At 48.3% G+C, this 22433-nt stretch overlaps 1 protein-coding gene across 2 annotated transcripts in view; it reads right to left on the bottom strand.

The window, feature by feature from the left end:
• STPG4 (sperm-tail PG-rich repeat containing 4) overlaps positions 1 to 22433 on the bottom strand; it is a 68029-nt gene that overhangs the window by 22627 nt on the left and 22969 nt on the right. For both annotated transcript variants that reach the window (XR_010405704.1, XR_010405705.1), the window contains exon 3: positions 10940 to 11044. The gene's annotated coding sequence lies outside the window, so the exon portion shown is untranslated. The remainder of the gene's footprint in view (positions 1 to 10939; positions 11045 to 22433) is intronic.

Here is a 22433-nt window from a genome sequence, read left to right as displayed (position 1 = left end):
ACATTGCTAAAGGCCGCCGAGGGTCTGGCCTCTGCGGCAGGAGTGTGGCACCGAGGACGGGGGAAGCAGCCGGTGATGGAGCAGAAGCTGGAAAGAGCAGAAGCCGCGGGGCAGATGGAAAGGAGGGCAGCAGGGTGCTAAGGGCAGGAAGTTAGGAGCAGATGAATCTCCGCAAAAACAGAGCTCTCAGATTAAAAGAAGAGAGACGCCCCCTCTCCGAGGGGCCAAAAGACGGTGGAGGCCCTAGAGCTCCGTTCTCTCCAGAGCAACCTTTCTAGCCCTTGCAGCCTGACTCTGAGGTCAAGACGCCCCATCTGTAACTGTAATCTCAATTGCTTCGGCCCGGGGCCCAGAGGAAGAGGTCAAGAACCTCTTGGGTTCTGGGTTCCCTCGCACTTTTGTCTTCTGCCCAGGGGCTTACAGCTCACCACCCCACCCCCCAACAAGGCCCAGGGCTCAGTGGCTGTGGGTGGTGGCCTCCCATATGGCTCACACTCCCCCCCTCCACCCTGAGAGCACCCCGCCAAGAGTGCAGGGGCTTCAGGGGCCTGGCCCAGTGCAAGCTGGGGGTGTGCCCACGGAGGCTGGGCTGGGGCCAGGGCACCGTCCTGCATCCAGACAGCTCCTCTTCTCAGCTGGGAGTAGCACTCTCCTGGGGCCTTGCTCTCTTTCTTTCTCCTCCTTTTTCTTCCTCCTATGCCTCTGCCAGGTTTCCTGTGGCCTCAAAGATCCACCCCTGAAGGGCCTCTTCCCCGAATTCCTGTTGGGGCTCACTCCATGTCCCTCATTCTTCAGGACCCAATTCCCACACCTTCCCGAAGTATCTCTCCCTCCTTCCCCACTACCCACCTCCCACCATCCTCTTAGGGGACACTTACACTTTGTCAGAACACCCAGGCAAGCACGGGCCCAGTGGATTCTTCTTCCTGAGTGCAGCCCCTGCATCCCCCACACTTGGCCTCGGCTACACCTACTCGTGCCCTCATGAACGGGACCAGCTGGGCTCTAGGGAGGCTCTCCTGCCCCTGGGAGGCTTGGGCTACAAATGCAGAGCAAGGCCACCTTGTCCCCACCCACAGGCTGACAGCCTTCCCTCTCACCCGACCCCCATGCCATCCCAGCGCTTTATCCTGGGGGTGGCTAAGGCAGGGGCTCCGCAAAGGGCCACAGGCCTCCTGAGTCTCCTATGGCTGCTCAAGGGCCTGCAGTTGGGCCCAATCCATTTTATCTTCTTAATAAAGTTACACGTGTATTTAATCCTACTCTATAAATTAGCGTAGAAATATGCATCTTCACCATTAGGATCTTCACCTACACTGTAGATACGTGGGTCATTGGACACAGTTTTCCAGAAGCTTCATTTTCATTTCCATGTAAGTTATTTAAGACAGGGTACTTTTACTATACCTGAAACTAACATAACACTGTACATTATACTAGAATTAAAACAATAATAAGAGGGCGCTTTTAAAATCCTGGAATAATGTGGCCACTGGAAATTTTATCTGGAGCTAGAAGTACCTTCTGTAAAACACTAGGGGAGACTACCCCCTCTGCCCAACCCCACTTCCCATAATGCAACTTTTTTTTTTTAAGATTTTATTTATTTATTTGACAGAGAGAGACAGCGAGAGAGGGAACACAAGCAGGGGGAGTAGAGCAGGGAGCCCGATGCGGGGCTTGATCCCAGGACCCCAGGATCATGACCTGAGCCGAAGGCAGACGCCTAACGACCGAGCCACCCAGGTGCCCCCTCGTAGTGCAACTTTTAACACAATTACCTCTTAAGTGATCTAGCGAGAGCTTGTTTATAACGTCTAACACCTCCAACCTTGTGATCATACCTCCAGGAAGGACTTCTAAATCAGTACTCAATTTCTTTACCTCCTCTTTTTAAAAACTTACTTCATCAGATGATTTCTGTCAGCACCCAACACCAGCAACATCTAAGGTTATTCAGGCTAACAGCCATTCGCTAAATAATTCTTTGTGGTCCAAAATAATCAAAGGAACTTCCATAACATTTTATGCAAAACTTGTCCGTTTCCTAAAGGATAATTGTGTATCTTGGAGCATATGTAGTATTCAGTGAGCATCTACTATGTGTTAATGCTGTTCCAGGCACTGGGAAATTCACTGATGCCCCAGTAGGAGCCTACAGTCCAACGTTGGCCTCAGGCCAGTATTTGGGAACTGCCGGGGCATTTATGAGAGGGAACCCAACCAGCCTCAGGAAGATGGGAGAGGGTGCTTGGAGTTAGCACACCAAGGGTGGGGTGCGGGGAGTATTTCTGGCAGAAGGATGCCTCACTCCTTATCCCAGCTACAGGTTAGACAGATGGTGTGAAGGTATGAATAATATCCCCCACAAAGGTGTCTGTGTCCTAATCCCCAGAACCTGGGAATATGTTCTACATGGTTTTGTTTTTTTTTTAAAGATTTTCTTTAAGTTTATTTATTTAAGTAATCCCTACACCCAACATGGGGCTTGAATTCACAACCCCAAGATCAAGAGCCCCATGCTCTACGGAGTGAGCCAGCCAGGTACCCTATTCTCCTACGTGGTAAAGGGACTTTGCAAACATGATTAAGTTAAGGATCCTGAGAAGGGGAGATTGTCTGGATTATCCAGGTGAATCTGATACAATCACAGGGATCCTTACGAGAGGAAAGCAGGAGGGTCAGAGTCAGGAGTAGGTGTGCTGGGAACGGGAGTTTGGAGTAAAATTTGAGGAAGAAGCCATGAGCAAAGGAAGGTGGGTGGTCTCTAGAAGCGAAAAAAGACAAGGACACAGATTTTCCCCCAGAGCTTCCTCTGAAGGGAACCAACCTTGCCAACACCCTGACTTGAGCCCAGGGAGACTGATGTGGAGACGTCTCACCTCCAGAACCATAAGACAGTAAGTCTGTGTGGTTTGAAGCAACAAAGTCTATGGGAAAAGGCACAGGAAACGAAACAGTTTGGTGAAGGCTCCCCCAGGCCCAGGGTTGGGCACATGGGCTCAGGGGTACTGTGCGGTCCAGCTCCCATGCCCAGCCCAGGAGGGGGTGGGGATTCGAAGCCTCAACAGGCGTGACCCTGCCTGGCATGTTTCCAAGTGTCCCCTCCGGCCCTGTTGAACACGGGAATCTCCAGCGTCTTCCTTTCTCCTTGATGGCCCTCCGTTGCCAGGCAGAACCTCTGAGCTCTGGGACTTCAGAAGAAGGACGAGGGAGCAATGGCCAGCCTGAGCTCCATCTGTGACCCAAACATCTCTCAGCACACTGCCTTGTTGTCCCACCCTGCCCCCATCCCGGGCCTCTCAGTTCCACCGGGGTGAACTGAATGGAATGCCTGGTCAATCCCTGCCTCCTGTCCCTGCCTAGCCTGCTCTGCTGACCAGAGATGCAGCGTCAGTGGGTCTGAGCCCACCATCCTGCCTATAGTTCTCAGGTACTAAGGTGGGCCTGAGCCCACCGTCCTGCCTACAGTTCTCAGGTACTAAGCCACATTCCCACCCAAAGCAGCCATGTTGCTACCTCCCCGGCTGCTGGTTGGGCCTCTCTGAGCCCCTACAGCTCTCCCGAAGGGTAACACCTTTTCCCTGGCACTGATTTGCCCAAGGGTATGGTCAACAAGGCCATGCACGAGAAGCACCCACTGGGAGACGATTCTCCTCGTGTCCGCCCCCTGCGCCTCCCCTATCTCTGGCTACCCCTCCTTCCCAACTTCTGTGTCTCAGCTCTCTCCCCTCCCTTGCTAACTCACCACCTCCAACCTCCCGGCCTCCACGGGTGCAGACTTGGCTCCTCCTGCCATCCGGGTCGTCTCTTCTCTGGGGAGGCTGCAGGTAAGCCGGACCAGGCTCTGCGTCTCTGGCACTGGTCCCCACAAGCCCACCCAGCCCCTGCGGTCCTGAATCTAGAGCCCAAACCCTGCCCTTTGGGCCCCACAGGCTCTGCACACCTGCAGCCTTGCCCTTGGCCAAAACAAAAGGTCTGTGAGGAGCCCCGCCGAGAGTCAGGCTGGTGAGAGGTGCCTGGGTTCAAGGCTCCTGTGCTCCTTTCTACCCAGAACAAGCTCTACCTAATGACACTCTGGGTACTAGCTTCTCCCAGAATGACCAGCCCTGTGCCATCCTCTTCCCTCAGGCCTCAGCCAGATGCTAATATGGGTCAATCTCTTCCTCTTAAAGCTCTAGGGCTGGGAAGACTACCCTTGCCCCACACAGAGTTACTGGTGTTGGTGCCTTCATACCATCTGAGCGGTAGTCCTCAACTTCGGCCGCTCATCAGAGTCACCTGGGGTTGGCAGGGGGGCGGAGGGGGGAAGCATTTAAAAAAAAATACTGGGCCTAAGTCCTACCCCTAGAGAGTTCCATGTGATCTGTCTGGGAGCTGCCCAGCACCAGGATTTTTTTTAAAGTTCCCCAGGGGATTCTAAAATGCAGCTTAGAAGCACTGATTCTGAACTTACAGATTTTGAACTATGTTTTCAAGAGAACAGGGCTTTGAAAACAATCCAGGCCTGGGGCCCCGAGTCCAGGCGGCTCTGTGGTGCCGAGGTCAGCGGCATGAGGCAGGTGAGAGATGGTGCTGGAGGCGGGGCCTGGCTCCCAAGCAACCTGTGGCCCTTGGCCTCCAGGTCTGTAAGGTGTCCCCTGTAGGCTCAGAGAGCAGTGCGGGTGAGGAATAAGGGAAGGAGAGCAGACAGAGGAGGACAAGCTGTCCCCACCAGTGCTGTGACTTCTGACATGCTCTGACTTAATGGAGAGAGAATTTCACATGGAAACAGCAGAAGGTATTTGCAGCCACGAAGAGCCATGCCCTCTGGCTGAAGCCAAATTCAGAGGGCAGTTGCGGGTGGGTTGGTGGGAGGGGAGAGGAACAGAGAACGGTCAGGCAAGCCAGGACAGGGGCCTCGAGAAGCTGTGTCACAGCAGTCGATGGGGTGGGGGGGGGGGGCGGCTTAGGATAGACACCACGGTCCCTTCCATCTGCGGCGCTCTAGGCTTTTCTAAGCCCTTCTGGAAATGTCATTTGATGCACACAACAGCCCTTGTTGCTAGGTGTGAATATCCCCATCTCAGAGCTCAAGCTCAAAGTCAACCCAGGTCTGTCCAGTCTCTCCATCTTGGAAAGAACAGAAGGAGGCCCTGCTCTTCAGATACTGTCTCAGTTTCGGGCTTGTGGCAGGAAAAAGCCATCCAGAATTCCTCTAGTCTCTTTGGGAAAGCCTCTGCCTCCTCGTAGGAAATACGGTAAAAAATACTGGAATACACCAAAGAAGTAAAACATTGCCTTTCCCGCCACCTTGCTCCCACCAGCCCCTCTGCTAATATCCCAGGGCAGAGTCACTGTCTTATCATCTAGAATCACAAAGGAGGGTGAGTGTTGCTTTACAGGCAGCTGGCTGAGGTAGCCCCAGCTCCAGAAAGACAGTCACGGGAGCCAAAGGCAAAGCTTGGCGAATGGAAAAGAAACACAAGGGGGTCCAGATGGCCCTGCAGAATGTTCTCCAGTGGTTTTACCTCCAGGGGAAGTCTCTGTAAGCCTCTCCAACCCCCTTCCTGCAGGTGGGTAAAGACCCTCCCTTCCTTATTCTCAAAGGGTCTTCATTCCCTTCTAGAATCCAAAGAACTGCCCTCCACCCCAATTACACACACTCCACACAGCTGGGCCCCTCAGCTGTGTCCACACCAAGGGTCCCCGACCCTCTTGGCCACAGCAGAAGGGCCCAGGGGCAGACCCCTGATCCAAGCTGGCCACCTGGAGTCTCTCCCCTGGGAACCAGATCCTGGAACCAAGAGGGGCTGCTGACATTCTTTCAGGGTGTTGGCTCGGGAAATGACTGTGGAGGGGCTGAGGTAGCCACATAGGTCCTATACATGTGAAGAGGCAGCAAAGGTTGGCCCTCCAAGGGAACAGAAGCAGGCTTGAGAGAGAAGCAGTGGGGAGACTGAGGCAGCCCCTGGCTCCCACTCTTGTCAGGGAGGTACCCCTACATACTTACACCTCTTGCTGGTATGAGAGGTTCCTCTCACTTTCCATCCATGAACCCCCAGACAGACATGACCACCTCTTGCCTCTCACTTTCTAGAACCCACTGCTTCCCTGAGCACCAGGGGCAACCTGAGCCACCGCTTCCTAGAGAAAACCCCCTCTCAGAACTGCCCACTGTTACTTTCTGACCCTGCAGGGGACTCTGACCCAATTGGAGAATAAAATTTGGAACTAGCTGCCCTGCAGCCATCTTCTGATCAAAGTGGGACAAGATCAGCCACCACCCCTGAGACATGTCTGATCTTCCAAGTAGCTCTTCTCTATTCTGAAAGAACACAACACGGGGAGTTTCACCAACAAATGAGAAACTTGAATAAATTCACTGAGATGACAACCTTCCTTTTCTTGCCTCCAACACCCCTTTTATAAGGCTTATAATTATGTAAGGCTAGGGAAGAGAGATGGGGGCATGGTTCCCTTTTTAAAATACAACAAAATAGGGGCACCTGGGTGGCTCAGTCCATTGGGCATCTGCCTTCAGCTCGGGTCACGATCCTGGGGTCCTGGGATCGGGCCCCATGCGGGGCTCCCTGCTCGGCGGGGAGCCTGCTTCTCCCTCTCCCGCTCCTCCTGCTTGTGTTCCCTCTCTCGCTGTCCCTCTCTATCAAATAAATAAAATCTTTAAAAAAAAAACACACAAAATATAAGCATTTATATTCATTTAAGTTTTTTTAATTAAAAAAAAAGATCCCCTTCATTTATTAATGATCCTGAAATCTCTCCAACCAGATACCCGCTGTCATGGGTGGGGGTGTTTCTAGCTGGGGCTCCCTGAGCAGGTCTTCCCTGCACGCGGGGCTGCCTGGGGCCCCGGCTTCTGACCAAGCCCCACCCAACTCCCTCCCACCTTCATGGCAACCCCTCCTCGTTGGGCCAGGCCCCCTCAGTCCCTCTCCAGCAAATGTTTATTCCTGCCATTCACCCACACGGGGGCCTTGCCCTTGACCTTCTTCCCTCTCCTTTCTGCGCATCTCAGCCTCCAGGTCCCTTGCATGCGGCTGTCCTTCCCCGCTCATGGCCGTGCGGCCTCATCCCTGCTCTGCCTGCTTGTGGCCTCCTTTGCAAATCAGGAGCAGTGACTTCACAGCTTCCTGACACGAGGGCCTGTCTTCCCAGTAGAACTGCCATCATGTGAGGGCAGCCCCTGAGCTTCAGACACAAGGTGACCGGAAGGAGCCACATGGCACAGAAGACTTCCTGGAGCCAGGGACTACTCCAAATTCCCTTTCTGGCCTGTCTCCCCTATAACCCTCCCCAAACTCAGTCACATGCCTTACTCATTCCCCCCCCCCAACTCCCCAACCCCAGCACACACCTGGCACAGAGCAAATACTCAAATATTTTTGTTGACTTAAAACCACAAACACCCATTGGGTTGAATCAATATTATTCTTTTCAGGGAATCGAGAGAGAGAAAAAACCACCTGCTGGGATCCTGGCACACTCAGCTTGGCCTTGAATGCTGACCCCCAAGGACACCTCCATGAGGCTGGGAGGCATTATAGCCCTCATGCAATCGGGGCCCAGCTGGAGAGCCCATGGCCACGCAGAGCACAGCCCGGACGTATCAGGGCCTGTCCAAGCGGCCCCAAGGGCAGCCCAGGGGCAGTGTCTTGGAACACATCCTTTGACAATAAACAGAGTGAGCCCAGTTTATAATTCAAACCAGGACACTTTTGAGAGTGAACTGGAAATTATGCTGGGACTATTCCAGAGAGGCGGGCAGGAGGGTCGCCTGGGCAATTGATGATGTTCCGTAGTCAAACCCTCCTAAAGAACAGAAAATAGAGTTTTCTAAACAGAAGAACTTGCTAAACTCAAAATAGCTTAGGGCCAAGATGGCTTTATTTTAAAAGCCAATTGTGTTGTTGAAGAAAAGGCTATTCTCCCGGCCCATTTTGGCTATGGTGGGGGGCTGCTTGGGGAATTGCACTGAAGACTTGTATGCTCCTGGGCCGGGGGTTTTCTGAAAACAGAATAGAAAACAGGGACTGATGAGACTGGGACACCAACACTCTGGAGCCCCCTGAGCCCGGCCGTGGGCTCAGCCGTGGCTGGCAAATCCCCACTGGGAAGACGAGGGCCACGCCTGACTGCGCTGCGGCCTAGAGCACCCTCGACTTGGAGCACGTCCCTGGAGCTGAGGCCTGCTCCTGTCCGCGGCTTTCCCCAGGGCTCCAGAGGTGCCACGAGAAGGGCCGACGAGCAAACTCCGGCCTAGGCCCGCGGGGCCTGCGGGGCAGCGGGCTCACATCCCAGCTGCCCCTCCAGGCACACTTTCTCAGCAGGCACTCTGCCCAGACAGCTCCTGTCCTTGGGAATGCCACTGTCCTCCCCTCTAGCCACCTCAGTAGTTAGTCTAGTGGTAAGGGGTTGCAGAAAATGCATTCTGAACCTGGGTGATTGACCTCACAAGCCTCAACTCAGGTTTCTGTACCTCAAGGGACCCCGGGGTCCAAAGTAGTCTCAAGGGATCTACGAGTTCCCATTTTTAAAAGTCATGTTTTCCAGGCGCCTGGGTGGCTCAGATGGTTAAGCGTCTGCCTTCGGCTCAGGTCATGATCCCAGGGTCCTGGGATCGAGTCCCACATCGGGCTCCCTGCTCCTTGGGAGCCTGCTTCTCCCTCTGCCTCTCTCTCTCTCTCTCTGTCTCTCATGAATAAATAAATAAAATCTTTAAAAAAAAATAAAATAAAAAATAAAAGTCATGTTTTCCTTTGGATGAAATTCTTGAGAAAATTTGCCAGTGATGTCAATGAAGCTTCTATAGTGATCAAATTCAACTGAATGTCATTTTCATAGACTCAGACAAAGACTTCGATTTCTTAGGTCAGCATTTCCCATGCTGGGGGCCACGGACATGTTCTTGAAGCCTGAAGGGATTTTATCTTGGGTCTGTTGAAGCATCGGTGTCTGAGCGTGTGGCTCAGGGAAGGGTTGTGACCGTCCCACTGCCAACGGCTGGGTGTGACCCTGGGCCCTGGGCCTCCTCAGCCTCACCCGACAGATGAGGCGATGAGGCTTGCTGGAGACCCTCCCGGACAGAGAGCCCCAGGCCGGCAGACACAGCTCGGCACGTTAGCTACCAGGGCTGTTATTATTCCCTATTATCATGGGCTTGTCATTTCCATCCTTCTTCGCAGTGTGTTATCTCTCCCGGAGACGGAGACAGTGGAAATAGGATTACCCTGAGAGTGGGACCAAGTGGACAGCCCAGAGTGGATGAAGTCAGCTGCCTACCGAAGCTGCTGTAAATGACAGGATGTTTCCCTTGCCAAAAGCAGAGGAGCACCCTGGAAATCTAATCAAGTCCTGGCCAGATGTCAAAGGAAGCTGACGCCTTTATTAGTGCTATTAATGAGGAAGCAACATGCATGTGGAGTCCTGGAAAGTCAGCCCACAGAACAGGAGGTCTGTGGGCCTCGGTCTCACAAGGCTACCCCTCAGGAGGCTACCGGTGGTGGTTCTCAGACCTTGAGAACATCTGGCTCCATCCCCCGGCCCTGATTTCACTGTCACTGAGCAAACTTGGGATTGTCCTTGGCTCCGATGAAGAGTTTCTTATAAGGGGAGACACCCCATAGAGCAGTGGCTCCACACACCAGCCCCCTTACTGGACACTTGTAAATTACTTATAAACTACAACTTCTGGGGCGCCTGGGTGGCTCAGTTGGTTAAGCGACTGCCTTCAGCTCAGGTCATGATCCCAGGGTCCTGGGATCGAGTCCCGCATCGGGCTCCCTGCTCTGCGGGGAGCCTGCTTCTCCCTCTCCCACTCCCCCTGCTTGTGTTCCCTCTCTCGCTGTGTCTCTCTCTGTCAAATAAATAAATAAAATCTTTAAAAAAAAACCAAAAACTACAACTTCTCGCTTCTCTATCAGCTTCCTGGGAGTTTGGTTAGCATAATTCCAACTTCCTGAGGATGCTCAGCCCTGTGAGCTTGGACAGAAATCTGTGTCTGGATCATGCTAATGCCACTAGGGTGCGAGGACCTGCAGGAGGGACTCACCACCTCCTGCTGTTGGGTCTGTTTTTAATTTTACTAACAGGGACTCCCCAGTATTCCTCCAGATAAAGACCACACTACCCGCCACCAGAGTTGGTAGCTCTGGAGCGAGATCCTCAAGACGCCGGCCTGGAACACCCACCCTTCCTTGAACCCCAGGGATGGGCAGAACTTGTATTTCTGTCTCCCCAACCACCTCAAATAAGGCTACATACCAGTGAGTTCTGGGGACTCTCAAACTGGGGTGCAGACTGGGAACAACAAGGCCATGGGAATAAAAACTGTCAGCATTTTTTTTTTTTTTTTTTACAAAAATAGCCACTGTTCATAAGCTCCATGTTGTGCTTTTGCAATTTTTCTTGGTCCTCTCTAGGCCTCTGAGGCTCAAGCGCTCCCCCGATGTACCTGTGTCTCTCCAGGGACTTGACCCTCTTTGCTGTCTATCCTGAGTTCTTGGGGGCAGGATGGTGGCTCATGCCTTCATGGTCCCCTTTGGTCCAATGTTTCTGCTCTGAAGCCACACACACCCCCGGAAGCCACATACACAACGAACAGCAGATGGATGGGGCCAGCCACTGCCCAGTGCTTGCCTCAGTTCATTAAACATGTTTTCCCACAGAGCACCCAGGTCATAACACTGATGGCTAATTACTATGCTGGATGTTGTCAACTGGACCCAAAATTCTGCCACCACCTTTGGGTCTGGAGTCACTCCGAGCATGAAACAGGCTGGGGGCTTGCCAGATTTTTTAGCTCTGTGCTCTTTCCCACCTCGACAAGCAATTAGATACATACATACACACTAGAATTGTCTAGAACTCTAATCCAACCCCCACTGCCCTCCCCACTCCAGTCACAAAACCTACAACCATCATCTTTTAGAGTACTTACAGAACAAGTGGGCAGGAATCGAGGTACTTTGGATTGAAAACAGGAAGTAACAGAATTTACTGGAGGTATTTTCAAGTCATAATGACCTGGTCCTGGGCCTTCATGCTATAGGGGAGAAAAAGAGTTTTTTATAATCACTAATGTTTGTTATATTTTAATGCTTTATTTGCCTTCCACAAATAAACGCACAGATCACTTGTGAAATGGTAGAAAAATCCCTTGCTTGGAAGATATGAAGGTGTGCCCTTGCACAAGCCATTGTGAAGTGGGAACGATACCTGCTTTACCTGCCTTGTGGGTGTCTCAGACTGAAGATTAAATGACCTGTAAAATTCCCCCTCGGTCCTGCCTGGACCCGCCGCCCCACACTGGTGCGCCTCACTCCATACCTGTCCTTCAGACTGTTAATGACTGCTACATTGAGCTGTTAGCTTTATAAAGTGCACATATTCTTTCCCATGAGTATAGTATGTGTTACCTTAGTCCAAACAACTCTTCACAGCAATTCACTGACAAAAGCACAACACTATGACATCAACATAAAATGAACACAATTTTTAAAAGACAATCATCCTAATAGAAAAATTAGTAAAAGGCAATTCACAAAGAGGAAATACAACTGTTCATATGGGAAACGGTGGCGGGGGGGCGGAGCTTTAACCTCACTAATAACCAAATAAGTTCTAATTAAAACAAGGATATGATTCTTGTTTCAGGGTCTAAAAATTCATGAAGAAAGAAGAAAGGAAGAAGGGGGAAGGAAAGAGGGGAAAAAGAAAAGAAAAGGAAAAGGAAAAGGAAAAGGAAAGAAAAGAAAAGAAAAGAAAAAAGAAGAGAAAGATCCAAAACGTTAACCACCATCATGGACACTTCTCTACGATTCTGGTGCAAGTATAAATTTGATCAGCCTTTTTATTTTTTATTTTTTTTTTAATATTTTATTTATTTATTCATGAGAGTCAGAGAGAGACGCAGAGGCAGAGGGAGAAGCAGGCTCCCCGCCTAGCAGGGGGCCTGATGCGGGACTCGATCCCAGGACCCTGGGATCATGACCTGAGCCGAAGGCAGACGCTTAACCATCTGAGCCACCCAGGCGCCCTGATCAGCCTTTTTAGAGGGCAATTTGGCAAGACACGAAATGGCTTGTAAATGTCTACACCTATCCAGAGGGAGAGAAAGGAGGCTAGTTACCAGATTGCTTCAGGAATCTGAAGACAAATGGAGAGTCCTGAGCCCACATACAGCAGGGAAAATGGAAAGGGCCCAAACATCACAGTGGATAATCTGGACAAGATGTTAACTTCTTATTTTTTTTTTCTAGCAGTTCACTTTTTCTCTCCCATTTTCAAATACCTGTGCTATTTGATAGAAATGAGTCTTTCTGGCATAATGTCTCGGATCTGTTCCTGAATCATGCAGGGACGAGGGGAAGTGGGTGGGAGTACACACTGATCAGAAGCTACAATTGTTGAATGGGTGCACAGGGGTTCGCTGGAGTATTGTGTCTGTGTGGTATATACGTCTAAAGTTTTTACAATACAAAGTTAGAGAGGATGTATGTTTATTATTCTGACCCAGCAAGTCCACATTTAGGAATTCATCCTAAGAAAACAATTGAGAATGGGTGCAAGTATTTGGCCACAACTGCTGATTCTAAATATTGAAAACTGGAAATCAACTAAATGACCAGTAATGTGTGGCTGTCTAAATACATCGCGATTCTTCCATCCAGCTGTCTAGTGATGAATTTTTACAGACATAAAGCTACTCCCAAATACTGTTTGTTTTTTTTTTAAAGATTTTATTTATTTATTTGACAGAGAGAGACACAGCGAGAGAGGGAACACAAGCAGGGGGAGTGGGAGAGGGAGAAGCAGGCTTCCCGCCAAACAGGGAGCCCGATGCGGGGCTCGATCCCAGGACCCTGGGATCATGACCTGAGCCGAAGGCAGATGCTTAATGACTGAGCCACCCAGGCGCCCCTCCCAAGTACTGTTAATGGCAAATGCAAGCTTAAAAAAAAAATGTGCCTAAAAACACAGGGAATGGAATGTTCACGGACTGTTTTCCCTAGGTGGCAGCATGTTGTGTAAAAAGAATTTTGTTTTTCTTATCTGCATTTTCTAACTTTTCTACAATGGACTTGAGCGCTCTTGAGATATGAAAAAAAAAATTGCACCTACTGTATAGATAAATGAACGTGAAAAATGAGCAAAGGAGAAAAAAGATAAAATTAACAAAAAGGTTAGAACAGAGAACTGTATCCTGTGAGATCTTTCTCATAGGTAAGGCTGGGCTGCAAATGAGCCCATCAGATGCGGCAGAACAGGTGCCCAACTGCAGACCCTCCGAGGGATTTCAGAGCAGGACTTTCCCTTGTTCCCTCCTGTGGGTGGCAAAGCTGTGTCGTTCGGGCTGCTATTCTCCATTACTCCTCCATGAATGGAATCTGTTATTAACAGTCAAGCGCAAGTCTGAAAATCAAGGGATGGATGCACCTCCTAGTTCTACAACTCACGGCAGAGAGATGAAAACAGTAATGCTTTGAAACTGATACATACGTGGGACAAAGATCGCTACAAGGGTGAGGATCTCTGTATGGAGTGACCTCTATGCTCCCACTGGAGCAATCTGAGCTGCCATAAAAACCAAAGCATAGAAATCCAGGGGAATCCGATGGGAACAGTGTAAGCAACAAACCCCCCGTGGGGTTGGCCATGGTAAATGCCGTACTTTCACGCCACAGTGGTAGCTGGGGCAAAAGATGCTGCCACGTGTGCCACCGTTGACTCCTTGCCTACATGAGCCACTTGCAGGACGGCGGAGAAATGCTCCCACATGCACCCTTTCCCCCAAGCCTGATGTGGCTTCCCTTTCTGAGTTTCCAAATCAGGAGCTCCTCGGGAGTCCAGGTGCCAGGCTTGGCGAAGCACTGATGTAGGCCTGTGCTATGCAGAGCCTCCCTATTTGGGCTTGGGGGCTTGGTCATCTAAGTCAAAGGGTCTACGACTTGGGGCAGAAAGAAATGACTACATGCTATTTGCCCCACACGTGTCCGATGGAATCTTTTAAAAAGGCAACATTAGGGAAGTGGATACACGCCCAAATTCATATTCCAGAAGCCACAGGAATGTTCCAAGTGAGAAGTAATGATTGGGCCAACATCCTGCAATGGGCGGGCAGCAGCCCCAGCAGAGTCCCTACTTCGGAGGACAATGTGAGTGGGCAGAGCAGGAATGGAGGGAAGGGGGCAGCATGGCTCGGAATGTGGGTTGAGATAATGGATCCAGTTCGACGGGAGGGTGTTTAAAACAAGAACATAGGAATGCTTAGGGCTGCTCCCTCAATTACTGGGGATCAATGAGCATGACTTGGAGCTTTGGTTCACATTATGTGGGATGCATGGGTGAGGGGCGGCACCCAGGTTCATCAGGCAGGCCCAAGCACCTCTCACACAAATCAGATGAGCCATTTCTTAACCCTTGTTTTTGTCAGGGTCATGATTTGGCAGCTCTGGGTTTCCCAAAGCTACGCCTTTCAAAGACCACTGACATTCGATGCCAAGAGCCAACAGAACGGTCACATTCCTAGGGTCCCAGGACCTGCTGCCAAAATAAACTACAGGAAAACTTTCAGAGTTACCCATTCTTCTGCTTTGGGGCGTGATTACATCTCAACCCTCCTGACAAGATGATAATAACTTTCTCTTCTCTTTGAAAACGTCATTGAGTTTCTACTCAAGAGCCACTTTAATCGATGGGAGCTGTAGGGACGGCACAAATGAATAAAATACTAGATTCAACCTCAGAGGAGTTTATCCCTTTTGGGATACTTTTTATCCCAAAAGGTGTGAGGAGTGAGGACGGTGCTGAGGGAGGGCTGAGCTAACTGCCTGGCTTCAAGGTTCTACGCGAGGCCCTGCTGTCTCTGGCCTGTGCCAAGTGCTAAGTGTGATGTCAGTGGGCCACGGGAGGGTGCCAAGAGCGGCCACTTTCCACTTACTACAAAGGGCTAAGAATGCATGGGCCCTACTGACTTTTCTGGAGTGCTCCTGGGACCCTGTCATACCATGAAGGAGCTTCCCAATGGGCAGTAACGCTCAGTACCACTGTAGGCCTTTGGTAAGCCCTGCCGTGCCTCCATGTAACACACTTCTCCTCCAGAGCTGGGAGAGTGGGACTGGCTAAGCTACACCACACTGCTCTGGAACTAAAGGGTGTATCACTCGGGGGCATCCCCGAGCAGCAAAATGCCAGGTACCTTGGAAAGACTGTGTGAGGGTAGATGAAATGATCCCACGTTATTATGTGTTGAATTGTGATCCCCTCAAAATTCACAAACCCTACACATTTTTATTGTGTTGAATGGTGTCCCCCCAAAATTCATAGCTCCTGTGAATTCTGAATTACTAGTACCTCAGAATGTGACCCTCTATGGATATAAGGTCCTTGCAGGTGTAATTGTTAAGATGAGATCATTAGGATGGGCCCTAATCCTATATGAATGCTATCCTTTATCAAAAGGGGAATTTAGGGCACAGAGACACGCACACAGGGAAAACACCATGCAAAGACGAAGGCAGGGGTCTACAAACCAAGAGAGGCCAAAGATTGTCAGTGTACCACCAGAAGCTAGGAGAGAGGAACGGAACAGATTTTCCCTCACGGCAATAAGAAGGAACGAACACTGCTTGCACCTCCCTCTTGGACTTCCTCTAGAACCGTGAGACAATAAATTTCTGTTGTTTAAGCCACTCAGTTTGTAGTACTTTGTAATGGCAGCCCTAGCAAACGGATACATAAGTGCTCAGCTCATTTCTTCATTCGGCCAATATACAGTGCACCACACAGCATGCTGGGAGTTGGGAATAGAGTGGTATACGACTGTCTCCCAATATCCATTCTATCCCTTAGTATGAGAACAATTTTTAACTGGGCACATGTCTACCCAGCATAAAGGCTACATTTCCCAGCTTCCTCTGAAGCTAGGTGTGACTGTGTGACTAATTTTTTGGCTAACAGGACAGAGGTGAAGAGGTATGTACAAATTCCAGAGCATCCTTATGGAGAGGGCAGCTTATTCATCCCTCCCCCCGGTTGGTTGGTCCCATGTTCTCAGCTCTCTGGGGTCATGGGAATGGAAGCCATGCTTAGCAGAGCTGCACGCAGAAATGTGGTGCTGCTGGATTGGCCCACCAGCCCTAAACTGCCTACTGCAGGAAATTTATGCAAGACAGAAATATGTTCTTCTCTCATTTATAAGATTGTTATTTGGGGTCTCTGTTCCTAGCAGCAGAACTCAGTCTTAATTGACAAGATAGACATGTTCCTTACTCCCATGGGGCTCACATTCTAGCAGGGAATATATATATGTGCCATGCAAAAAGCATGACAAATGTGTGGCATATGACACAAAAGGACATACAGGATGCTATGGGAGAGCATGAAAGAGGGTACACTGATCTGGTCTGAGGGCCTGAGAAGCTCTTAAGGAAGTACAGATGAGCTAAGACCTAAGGAGTAAGGAGGGGGTGGAGTTTTCAGGCAAAGAGGCTGGAGGAAGGGTCTGTACAGAAGCAGTAACAGGAAAGGTTAGGGAAAGCCACCTAGGGAGGAAAATGCCATTCATTTTAACCATTCAGACAAATTCAGTGCATTGAAGAAATAAAATAAAATGTGCATAGGCTCCCGTCCAAAAAAAAAAAAAAAAAAAATAGGGACCTGAAATTCAACTTTCTCCAGACAGTTACCACTTCATTATTTTTTACACGTGTATTAACACTAAGAATGGTTTTAACTGCAGGTGTAAAATGCTGAATGTCACCCTTGTATTTCCAATCTCTGCAAGCCGTCCGCCTCCGGTTTGCAGGTTTCAGGGCACCTCTCCAGCCTGGTCTGCAGCAGGTGCAGCAGGCTCCACGGCTGCCCACTGAGAACTCCCCTGGTCCCTCGCCACTGCCAGGGCAGCTGCCCAGCCCTGTGCCGTCTCTAGCCCAGTACCCACTCTGGTCACCCGATGCTCACAACCTATCACCTCCATGTAACCCGAGAAAGTGAGGCTGGGTGAGGGCTACAAACAAATGCTTGAGCGCCTGGGCTGTGGGATCCAGAGCCAGTTACTGACCTTGCCTCTCACTACTGGGAGGCCTCACTGCTCAGTTCTAAGCTATCTTTCTTTAAAACCACAAAGCTAAAGGGAACCTAGGAAAAGCACATAGTCTGTCCCCATTGATCCTAGGCACAACTTTCAGTGAATCATACTTGAAGAGAGAAAAGGTCAGAAATAAAATGTATGGCCCCAAATATCTATCTATACACATGTATAACACAATAAGCAGCATAAACAGAAATTATTAGATGGGGTGGTAAAAAGGATCTCCCCCCAATTTGGTGACATGTGTGTAATAGCTGGAATACATTGCCCAAAAAAGACAACAGGTGCCCCAGCAGGGACAGTAGAATCCTGTGTGGAGGTGGGCACAGAGACAAGCTGGAGCTGCCTCTCTGGGAATTCAGGAGGAGGCCTGCCAGCAGAGCGTCCTCAACTCTAGAATTCGGTAACTGTTGGTCTACAAGTTCACAGGAGAAAGAAAGAAGGGAGACATGCGTGCTGTTGAGTAGGGTAGATGCAAAATTTTCAGGGCAAAAGTTAGTCACATTTGCTAAATTAGGAACTGACCGTACCTCTTAAGTGTAGCTCAGTACTGTTTATTCCTGCTGGGAGAGAAACCACGGCAGTCTGGGGTTCCCAGGAGGGGCCCGATGAGCGGGCAACACTGAGTGATCACCAACCTGCCCACCATAAAAAGGCAGCTTTTGCAGGAATGCACCTGCCGGGGACGCCCAGGCAATTCAGCATTGCTGCAGGTGTTCACTGGCCCATCCTCCCTTTTCTGGATGACCCCGGAGACCCACCAGCCTTAGAAACCTCAGGCGGTACTTGAGCGCAGGAACTTCAGCTGAGCTAGCCACTCCTGGTCACGGCGATTGGCCCAGGGCAGACACGTGACTGTCGCCTGGCCAATCCGAAGAGCCTGCATTTTCACACTCAGGTGGCTCGGCTGGCAGGTGTGCGCCTGGGACTGCTCGTGGCCGCTCTTGCTCAGCTCATAAACAGAGCATGCGTAAAGGCCGGAGGAAGGTAAATCAGTGGTAAAAGTCCCAGAGGCTGTGTGCGCCAGGGAATTCCATGCCACTTTTATGTTCTAATTGTTTGCTTACGCCAGGATGGGCTTCTGTCACTTGCAACTGAAAAAAAAATCCTACCGATTACATTCTCGTTCCTGTTCCCAGTCAAGATATTGTTATAAGAAAGGAGAGCAGGAAATTCTTTACCCTCGCAGCCAAACAGGGATATAGGACTCTGCTGGTGTTAATACCACTGGAAAATTTGCACAAATTTTTTAAAAAGAAAGACTGCCAGGATATCTTTTCATAAAAAATAAAAAATAAAAAATAAATAAAAAATCCTAGTACATCTGTAGCTATATTTAAAAGGTTATATTTTTCCAGAAATGTTACTTACAAGTGAACTCATCTTTGAGGAGATTGAGACTGGGACCTGCATTAATCATATTTCGGATTCCATTCAAGCAGAAATCAATTTCTGTTTGGCTTGATTCAGTCTGACCATGTTTACTAATTATTCTGTTCCTCGTGGAATTTCAAACTATCAGCTTAGTTTTTAATTGAACTAATTTCGTAAATGCAAAAGCAGCTGGGATGATTCAGCATACTTTCAGAGTGCTAGTTTTAATGCAGAGAGTATGGCACAGATCTGCTATCCCCTTTTCAAACTACTATTAAATGTGACTAAAACAGACAAATCATATAACGCTCACTCCTATCTGTACAGACTCTTTCCTGTTTATCTAATCCTTTCCTTATTCTTTATAGGCTTGTCAGGTTTTAAAAAATACAGAAACATCTTGAAATATTTCTGACATCAAATAAAAGAAACTCATTTTCGTTTGACACTGTAAGATTTTATTTCTACTGTCAGGAAAGGTGTGCATGTCTTGTTTTTCACTTTATATACAACTGTGAGAATTAATAACTGTAAAGAATCTGCTCAGCAAATCACTGGAAGCCCCAAATCATGGGAATGACTGAGTCCTAATTAAGTAGTAGTGAGTGGCGCTATTTTTATTTAAGTAACAAAGTTTTTTGTTTTTTTTTTAAGATTTTTATTTATTTGACAGAGAGAGCACAAGCAGAAGGAGAGAGACAGAGAAGCAGGCTCCCTGCTGAACAAGGAGCCTGATGTGGGACTCGATCCCAGGACCCTGGGATCATGACCCGGGCCGAAGGCAGCCGCTTAACCGACTGAGCCACCCAGGCGTCCCAGTAACAAAATATTTTTATGTTGACCATTTTGATGGCTCTTTTCCTCAAACACTACTACCTCTTTTCTTTCTTTTTCTTTTTTCTTTTTTTAAACACGGTCTCTTTTCTGACTTTTTTTTTTTTTTTTTTTTTAGAGAGAAAGAGGGTGTGAGCATGAGGGGGGCGGCCGGCAGAGGGAGAGGGAGAGAGAGAGAGAATCCCAAGGAGGCTCCACGCTGAGCGCCAGCCCGATGCCAGGCTCATTCTCACCACGTTGAGATTATGACCTGAGCCAAAATCAAAAATCCATCGCTCAACCAACCGAGCCACGCAAGTACCCTGCCTCTTTTCTGACTTCTAGAACTTATATTTTGAAAAACTATAAAAGCAATGGAAAAGAAAGGAAGTAAACAACCACCCTTAATCACAACACCTCAGCATAGCCACTACCACTAAACGGATTTTGGTGCATTTCCTGGTTTCTATACACATAATTTTTCCTACATCACTGCTGTTGTCATCTTGTTATTATAAGTAATCCCTTCATGATATCTTTGTATAGATGAATATTTCTGTACATAAGATTATTACTTTAGGGGCGCCTGGGTGGCTCAGTTGGTTGGGCGACTGCCTTCGGCTCGGGTCATGATCCCGGGGTTCCGGGATCGAGTCCCGCATCGGGCTCCCTGCTCTGCGGGGAGCCTGCTTCTCCCTCTCCCACTCCCCCTGCTTGTGTTCCCTCTCTCGCTGTGTCTCTCTCTGTCAAATAAATAAATAAAATCTTAAAAAAAAAAAAAAAAAAAGATTATTACTTTAGGAGGGTTTTCTCAAAATGGAATCAGCAGGCCATGAGATAACACACTGCCCAACTGCCTTTCAAGGGGTTGTATTAGTATGTGCTGCTGCCAGCAATAGACAAGAGAAGCACTGGGTCTGTACGGACCACATGCCAAGTAGATACTGGGGGAAAAAGATACTGGGGGAAAAAGATACTGGGGGAAAAAGACCTGGAAAATAGAATCTTCCTTAGTCCTCTTTACCCTAATGGGAGTATTAAATAAAGTCATCCGTGTCCCCAATATGTTCAAAGAAGTTGTGCAGAATCTCTGATATCCTTAATGCCCACACTTGGAAACACACTCAAGAGGGAACAAAATCCATGCAATTTTTTGGTAGGTCAAGAGATTTATTTGGGTCATTTATGAGAGCAATTAAATCAATTAAAGGGAAGGGTAAGGGGAGGAGAAACCACAAATGACAAGTTTTACTTTGTCCAATTCCCTTGAGTAAGAATGACCAGGATTTGTTGCAGTTTTCTCCTCTTTAAAACAATCCCACTATGAAGCAACTGTACCTTTAGGGCTTGGGATTTGTGGGGCTTGGTCATTATTATCAAGATGCTAAAAGGTGGCAGAAGTTGCCAATACAATTCTTTTTATGGGTGCAAAAAGGTCCTTTTTATTAATGGTAGACCATGTCTCCTGGCATCAATCCCAAAATGCTCACATAAATATCCTCCTCACAATCTTAACTATGGACAAAACAATTGTGCCGATCCATAACCAATTATTATTACTTCAACAATAACTGAAATAGCCAATGAGTATACAACCTTACACTGGTAATCTGAAGATTAAAAACCATTTTCCAACCCAACAAATCCCTTACCAACAGCTTCTCTTGAGAGCTACCTACACTTTGGGGACAAAATGTAATTCACCAACTGAATCCCTGACACAAACAAGAAGACTGTGGGTTTTTACTGTTGTTGTTGGTTTGGTTTGGTTTGGGTTTTTGTTTATTTTTTTAAGATTTATTTCTTTATTTGAGAGAGAGAGAGCATGCACATGGTGGGGGGAGGGACAGAGGGAGAGGGAGATGGAGAATCCCAGGCAGACTCCCTGCTGAGCATGGAGCCTGATGCAGGGCTTGATCTCACAACCCGGAGATCATGACTCTGAGATCATGACCTGAGCGGAAATCAAGAGTCAGACGCTTAACCCACTGAGTCACCCACTGAGCACCCAAGAGGCTGTGTTTTTTTAACAAGGGAGAACAGCTTCTCCACACTGAGAGGCCTTCAGACACTTACAATCCTAGAGGATCTTCAAATCCAAAGTTAATGTACTTTTTAGAACTAAAAAATCATGTACTGATCTGCTATGCATTCACATGGTCATTTATTTGTCTTTTAACTGGCTGCTCCTGGAGATTTTATGTGTGAATGGTTAACACATTTCCACGGGCTACTTTTCACAGATGATGGAAAGAAAGGAGGAGGAGAGGCACACCTATATGGAACCATCTTTTATTACTTGCCTCATTCTCAAAAGGTTTCAAGTGACTCAGTGGGTGTCTATAGGTCGTCCTATATGGCACCAGATCTACAGGTCAGATTTCGGGTGACTGTAGGTTTCAGGTATACCAGCAATGAGGCAACATGTCCTACGCCAGTCGGGCTCAAATGACACCACAACCTTACCGTGCAACTGTACACAAACACATTTCAGAAGAACCAAAGAATTGTAAAAAAATCAAAATGCCAAATACATGAAAGAAAATTAAAGTGAACATATCTCTGGAGGGAATTTTTTAAGTGGTGGAAAAGATAGATTTCATTCATTCATTCAACACATTTTCTGAGCACTGTACTCGGCTCTGGGCATTGATGAATAAGACAGTCCCCCTTTCATGGAACTTACATTCCAGAAGGTGATGACAAACTCTCTAATTTGACGACATAAATATTTTACACTTTAAACTTCTCTCTATATAAACACACCAAAGTAAAAGGCAAAATCCCCGAAAAGCTTCAGCAAGTACAAGTGCTAATATCTTTTCACTGTAGAGTTTGTACAAATCAACAAAAAAGAATGTTAAAACTCCACCCAATAGGGGTAAAGACTATGACCAGAAAGTATGCAGGAAGAACCACAAATCCCTGATTAACAAATAATTAGAATGTACGGTCTCAGATCCTACAGATTAAATTAGAATAATGAGATACCATTCTTTTACTATCAAGTCAACAAATTTTTTTAAATTAAAGATAAATAAAATTTATACAAATTTTATGAAATGGTCACTCACTTGAAGATAAATGAATGTAATACTTTTTTAAAAGGTTTGGCAATCTAGATGAAGAAGCCGTATATCATCTCTAGTAAATA

Source organism: Mirounga angustirostris, unplaced genomic scaffold, assembly GCF_029215605.1.
Source record: "Mirounga angustirostris isolate CCGP_5_RB_7025 unplaced genomic scaffold, mMirAng1.0.hap1 SCAF_10, whole genome shotgun sequence".
NCBI classification, from domain to species: Eukaryota; Metazoa; Chordata; class Mammalia; order Carnivora; family Phocidae; genus Mirounga; species Mirounga angustirostris.
This window is presented reverse-complemented; position numbering and strand designations above follow the sequence as displayed.